We start from the raw sequence: 6,918 nt of genomic DNA, 5'->3' as shown, positions 1-6,918 counted from the left end.
GATTTTGGATAGATTCGACGCGCGTGGAGGCAGATTTGAGGGGCAAAGGCGTCGCGAGCTAGAGATTTAGCCGGTTCGAGGTGAGTAATGATTGTAAATGATGTTCTGAGGGTTTGAAACCCCGGATTGCACATCGTAGTGCTATATTAAGGTGAGACACACACTTGATGATGAGCGTGGGGTCGTTTACTATTGGGGATTGCGACTTGGTCCGTCCCGATTGATTATTTTACCGCGTATTTGACTGAAACTTATTTGTTATCATCATGATTTGGGCGGATTGCCATACTTGGGCTTCGTGCCAACTATTTGAACCCTTCGGGGATTTTTATCACTATTTCCTCACTGTTTTGACTTATTACTTGAACTCAGTCATGCTGTTTTCCACTGTTTTACAACTCAGCCACTTTTACTCAGTTTTGAGACTTAAATGATATTTTAAATGATGTTTTGGGTTGAGAGCTACTGTTTTACTAATACTCGAGGAGGTTGTGATAATTTTTGGACTGAGTACAGCCGAGGGCCAGATGTGAGGATACACTGATACTGATATGAGGCCTAGGTCCTGAGATACATATGTACGCCACGAGGTGGCTTGATTAATATGAGGCCGAGGGCCTAGATTTGATGCCACGAGATGGCTTGATATTGCGCTTGGGCCATAAGGGGCCCCTCCGGAGTCTGCACACCCCTAGTGAGTGCGGGTACCCATTATGATACGAGATTGAGCCCGATGGGCGGAAATTGTTGATACTGTGCCCGAGGGGCGAACTTCTACGTGCTTACTTTATCTTAATTCTCTGTCAATTACCTGTTTATTTGTTGTAGAAGTAGTTTATTCTACTTTTCATTGGTTTACTGCTTACAAATTTCCTATCTAATTGCTTCATTATAGAATGCCTTGTGTAAACGTGATTTCTTACTTTCAGTCATTATTTATCTTTATTACTCACTAGGTCGGAGTACTCACATTACTCCCTGCACCTTGCGTGCAGATCCAGGTGCCCTAGAGGTCGAGTGAGAGCTTTTCAGGCGTTTAGCATTTGCCGGGGATTTCGAGGTAGCTGCCTGGCGTCCGCATCCCTAATTTTCCCCTTCAATCTTATTACTTTTTCCGCATTTCCTAGACTATCTATGTAGTAGGTTGTTCAGACTTGTATTAGAGGCTCTAGATTTATGACACCATATTAGTGTGGGCTGTGTAGTTTTTATGTCTTGTTGACTTCCACATATCTAACTTGCTGTTTTACACACTTATTATGGCAATTGATAATTAAACCGTGTTAGCAAATATTTTATTAAGAATGAAAACGGTTGTGGTTTGATAGTTGTCCGGCTTGCCTAGTAATGTGATAGGCGCCATCACGACTGATTTTTGGGGTCGTGACAGAAAATTAACGAGTTCATCATGCGACTGTGAAGAATCTCCATGTATGCTTTGATTTAACATAACACAAACGGGATTCAGAGATTTGATGTTTTATGTTTAAGCTAGGGTTTTTGGATTTGGGCTTTTAAATCTTAAAGATGAAAATGGGAAAAGTTCAGCGAATATCGTGGGTATTGAAGACAGAATAGATGATTTTTGGGTGATTTAAGACCTTGCACAAATTCATGCAAGATTTTCTTGATATACATTGTGATGGGAGTGGAGTGAAAAGAGAGGAAAGGGTGGCGGCTGGGTCAAAGGGGAAATGATTTAGGGGTTGGGTAGGGGTTGGTGATCTTTAAGGGATAAAAGGGGGAGAAGGAATGGGAGCCGTTGGACCCTTGATCAACGACTCCGATTATTTTGACAATTAGGGGTTAAGAAATAGTTTTATAGAGAAAGATCAACGGCCGTTGAATTCTTGTGATCTAACGGAGGACATAAAATACAATGGGGCTTTTAAAATAATTAAAAAAATGAATTAAACCTGGTCCGTTGATGATATGAATCAACAACCAGGATAGTGTGTATGTTTTTGTGAGCGAATGAGATGGGTGACGTGGTACGATATGGTCGGCTAAGGGAGGGAGCGTGGATCGCCAAGGTGGAGTAAAGAAGGGGTTTGGACCGAGTCAGATTGGCAATTGGGCTTGGGTATTTGGGCTGTTTTGATTTAAAAAGTAGCCATTTTATATTTAATTATACAGTTACAAATGTAGTCATTTCGGTCTTTAACCCCTTTATAATTAATTTAAATAAACTTAAATAATTTAAATAAAATATAATATAAATTAAAATTATCAAATACACTACTAATTACTGTAATTACTTAATTAATTATTAAATATCTTATTTTCTTTGTGACATTTATTTTGAACTAGTAGGTTATTTTACCAAAATTAAGAAATATCCTTGTTAAATTAATTATAAACCTATGTAATGAATGTAAAAGTTATTTTAATAGTTTTAGAAATAGTAGGAGTGATATTTTTAATTATAATACTAAATTATTAATTTAACACCATTAATTACTTAATTTATATAAAAATATTTTACCAAAATTAAGAAATATCCTTGTTAAATTAATTATAAAACCTATGTAATGAATTTTAATAGTTTAGAAATAGTAGGAGTGATATATTTGTAATTATACTACTAAATTATTAATTTTAATACGATAAATTACTTAATTTATATAAAAATAAGTATTCATTTAATATAAATAAAATTCAATATACTTATTAAAAATCATTAAGTGCAAGTAAATTAATTATAAAAGGGAGGGTCAAAATTGGTCGTCAACAGCTGCCCCTCTTTGATCGGAGACGATTAAAGAATTTTCGGGCAAAAAAATTAGCCAATTATGTCTCGACTTTAGGCACATATTGGAAAAATGACATATGGTTTTAAGTAAGATTATGGGTTATAGAATTAGAGAAGGAGTTATGGAAAATTATGGATGGTTTTTAAGGGAATTTTGGAAAATTAGGGCAGAATTTTGGCTTTGAATTGCACATACCTCGGGCTTAATGAGGATCAAGTCTCATGTAATTCTGGAGTGATGGTTTGGAGGAGGCAACGCTCGCAGGAATTGCCCCAGTATCATATTATGATGATACTACGAGACGGAAGATTTGGTACACATGATAGCTCTAGACTGCGACCTGTTTTGAAAGATTTGAAGAATTAGAGTTCCACTAATAGTTTTTGAGCTTGAGTTTGGAGCCTTGACCAGCTTATGAGTTTGTTGTCCCTCATAGCGTTGTAGCTTGGTTGGTTGCTTAGAAGATGTTCCACGTCGCGATGTCCGTTCCTGCAAAAATAAAATACACACATACCCATATATCATAATGCAACTATATTAAGATGTGATGTAAATGATGCATGAATGATGAAGCCTGGTTGCTGGTTAGCCACAATTTGGGATTAGGATGACGAGATACTTGAATTTGACTCGATTGTTAGCCGGGCTGTGTACCGTTTTGCAGCTATCGGAGCATGAAGTCTCCTCACATTAGGAGTATCTTTGTGCGATGTGAGTAGTTGAATTGTAATGTAGAATGTATCTCCGCGTGATTGGAGTAGTTGCATTGAAATATAGAATATATCTCTGCGTGATGGGAGTAGTTGCATTGGAATGTAAAGTATCTCCACACGATGGGAGTTTCTGACTTTAAATTGTAATGATGCCTGTAAGTTGCGTGAGTCAAACATCAAAACATTCGAGATAACATAAAGAAATAAGGAGCAATGCCTAAGAGATATAACCGCTACAACTGCTAGAAGAAGTAATTAAGGACATAAACTACAATTAAAAGATAAAAGTAGTGGGCCTTCTCCAATTTTGATCACAACTTACCCAAAAAAGGTAAAATATAACCGCTATAGATGGAATTACAAAAGTTGCCCTAAAAAGGTATTTTTCGTCTATTTATAGTGTCCAGAATTTCACTGACAAAAAACCTTGGTAGCACAAACAAGGGTCCTGTGTACCAGCAATTTACGAATCATAGTAAAAAACTTTACTAACTTTATTAGTTGCAAGGAGATTTTGTATTTCAATGATAATTTCAGCAAGTCGCTGGGGAATGTCGAGAATTTGAGCAGGGAGGGCCATGGCTTCTCGATATACACTGGTAGAAAATTTCTATTTTTTTTTGTAGAGCACGAAGGCTTATCGAGCTTCTTTGCCTATACTCGCTTGAGAACTCTTGTACCCTCTTATGTGATATGTAACTAGATCGTCAAACTCTTTCCTGCTATACCTAGACGATTCTCAAGGACAAAAGGTATAGCATTACATTTAACATAAGTGGCTGTCACCTTCTCGTCGCCGATCAGCGTCACCAAGAATGGCATAATCGCAAAGCTTCGTCGTGCCATATACCCTTTCAGTATCTAGCCACAGATAAACTACTGATATAGATCTTTCGCATGGAGGAAAACCCATCCTTGCCAAGGCTGAGGTTGAGGGTTCAAGTTCCTCCTTCCGTTCCTGGCTTCGTCTGAACTCCAGTGTAACTTTCATCTCTGATCAGTGTCTTTTTCAGGACCCGAGGACAGGGGAATCCTTGGGAGTGGACGTGAGGACAAAGGGCTCTATGAAACATCTACGACGACTGTCTTTTTGATTGATACCGCATTCGTGTTTCTATTTATGGTTCTTATGGAGCTACATTACAACAAATCTTCTTTTTCTGCAGCATTACTTTTATGATCTTAGGAGCGCTGGCCTCCATGGCCCAAATGAAAGTAAATGGAAGTAGTTACTTATTCATGATCTGGCATGTACAGAATGAAAACTTCATTCTCGATTCTATGAAATTTTTTATGAAAGCCTTTCATTTGCTTCTCTTCGATGGATGTTTGATTTTCTCGGCATGAATGAAGTTGAATACCTGATCTTCTCGGACATAGCTTAGTCCCCAAACCGTTTTGCGGTTCTAGAGGACCCTGAACAAGAAGAGGCAAAGATGCCAAATCTGGACAATGCTGAACCGGAAGAGATTACTCAGGAGGCTACTTACGAAGAATGGAGAGAATGAACCTAGAGAAAGGAAGTAATCCCCAAGTAAAGATGAAATTCAATGATATTGATCCGATTCAAGATCACCAAGAGGTAATATTCATTCATTAAATTGCACAATTGTCTCTGCGGTTGCACTTCAACTTCTGCGACCGCATAATTTGGTTGCAGACCGCAATTTCAAGAGGCTTCACACTTGGTCTTATGCACCTTCTCTGAACATATCAAACTTTGTCAGTGCGACCAGCTTTTGCGGTCGCATAATTTGGTGTGTGGACCGTGCTTCTGCCAAACTCTTATGAGGCTTCAAGGGATCTTCTGCGGTCGCAGAATTACTTTTACGGACCGCACTTCTGCTTGCATTTTTTCTGTTTGCCTTATTGAGCTGGAAACTCCTTTTTCAGTTAGATTTCTTTATTAAGCTCCAATCCTCCAACATGCATGCAATTCACACAATTTTATTAGATTTGGAAACAAAAATCACTACTTTCGGACTAAAACTAAAGCAAAAACAAGAAGGTACTAATAAGTGGTTAAAATCCACATGCAATTAACATCAAATGGAGCTATGGGAGGTCTCGAAACACTTTAAGGCTAGTACTCAAAACGATCTATCAGATCGTCACAATCTCTCTATTTATTTTAGGACTTTCAAGAATTTAAATTATTCAGTTTAAACTCTTAATTACTTTGATCTAATGTTTTTTTTTGTTAAAATAACTTTCATCCACCACTTAAACATTTATTTTAAGCATCACTGTGTATACGGTGCAAATCGATAGCTCGATTTCATGGCGTCTCGAGGGTTTCCAGTAATCGACTCCGAGAATTCTCGACAATTCCGCTTCGAGACAATATGAGTAGTGACTGGCCCCGAGGCAATGAAATTAACGGTCTCGGCGGATCAGGGTGAAGTTCCTAAGACACGTACATACAGCTGGCTAGGTCTAGTGATCTAGTCGGAAAAGCGAATCAAGGCATTAAATGGTTGTACCAACCCATATCTTTGTAATTAATATATTTGTACTATGTTGGGATTTTCCCTCCTATATAAAAAGGATCCTTGTCATTTTGTAAGGTCCTGTTGCTCCATATTAAATATACAAGAACATTCTCTCTGCTCTCTTACATATTCTCTTGACCTTATTACTTCATTTATTGCTCATATTTATTGTGTTTTATTTATTGTTCTTCATTTATTACTTATTATTGGCCATAAAGAGCCGCCTTTTATCCATCTATAGCTGTTACTCCCCATCGACCACCTTCGATAGCTCGCAACAGAGCTTCAGACTCGACTCCGAGGCCCTCGAATAGGCAAGCTCGAGGCCCTGATTGATAGCGACTCGGTTTGATTAACACCTCGTTCTTAAGCTCTTATTTCGTTTCTAAGTCTTTCGCATAGCATCAACTGCCTAAAAACTAGCATAAAATAGATCACGTATTTTTAGAACCACTAAATGAAATTTAATTGTTATTACCATTTTCACGGTAAACAGTTTGGCTACCACCGTGGGGCTAAAAATAATAGTGATTATTTTCTTGCTGGTTTAACTACATAAAGCAAGTTATCTTTCACGCTTTTTCTTGTCCAAGATCTTTGATTTCAGGTAAAAATGTCCGACTCAGTGAAAAACAATCTTGAGAACCACGGAGAAAATGGCGTAGACGTTCCAGGTGCTGGTGTACCTCCACGAAACCCTAAGAACATGCCAGAACCGTGGACGCAGTCTCACACGATGCTCAACACGTAGATGTAAGCTCCCACACTAACAGGAGCGTTCACCAATGAGACTAACAAGAAGCTCGAAAAACCCCGGCTAGGGAAGAACGAGAGGTGACCCTTCACGTTATTTTTGAAATGTTGCAGGCACAACAGCTAGCGATTGCTCAGCTGCAAAGTCACAAGAAAACACCCAGCACGATAGCTCCGAGGACGACTCCCCCGGCCGAGCAGATACCG

Source organism: Nicotiana tabacum, chromosome 8 (genome assembly GCF_000715075.1).
Source record: "Nicotiana tabacum cultivar K326 chromosome 8, ASM71507v2, whole genome shotgun sequence".
Lineage (NCBI taxonomy): Eukaryota > Viridiplantae > Streptophyta > Magnoliopsida > Solanales > Solanaceae > Nicotiana > Nicotiana tabacum.
The sequence above is the reverse complement of the archived record's forward strand: the minus strand, read 5'-3'. Positions refer to the sequence as shown.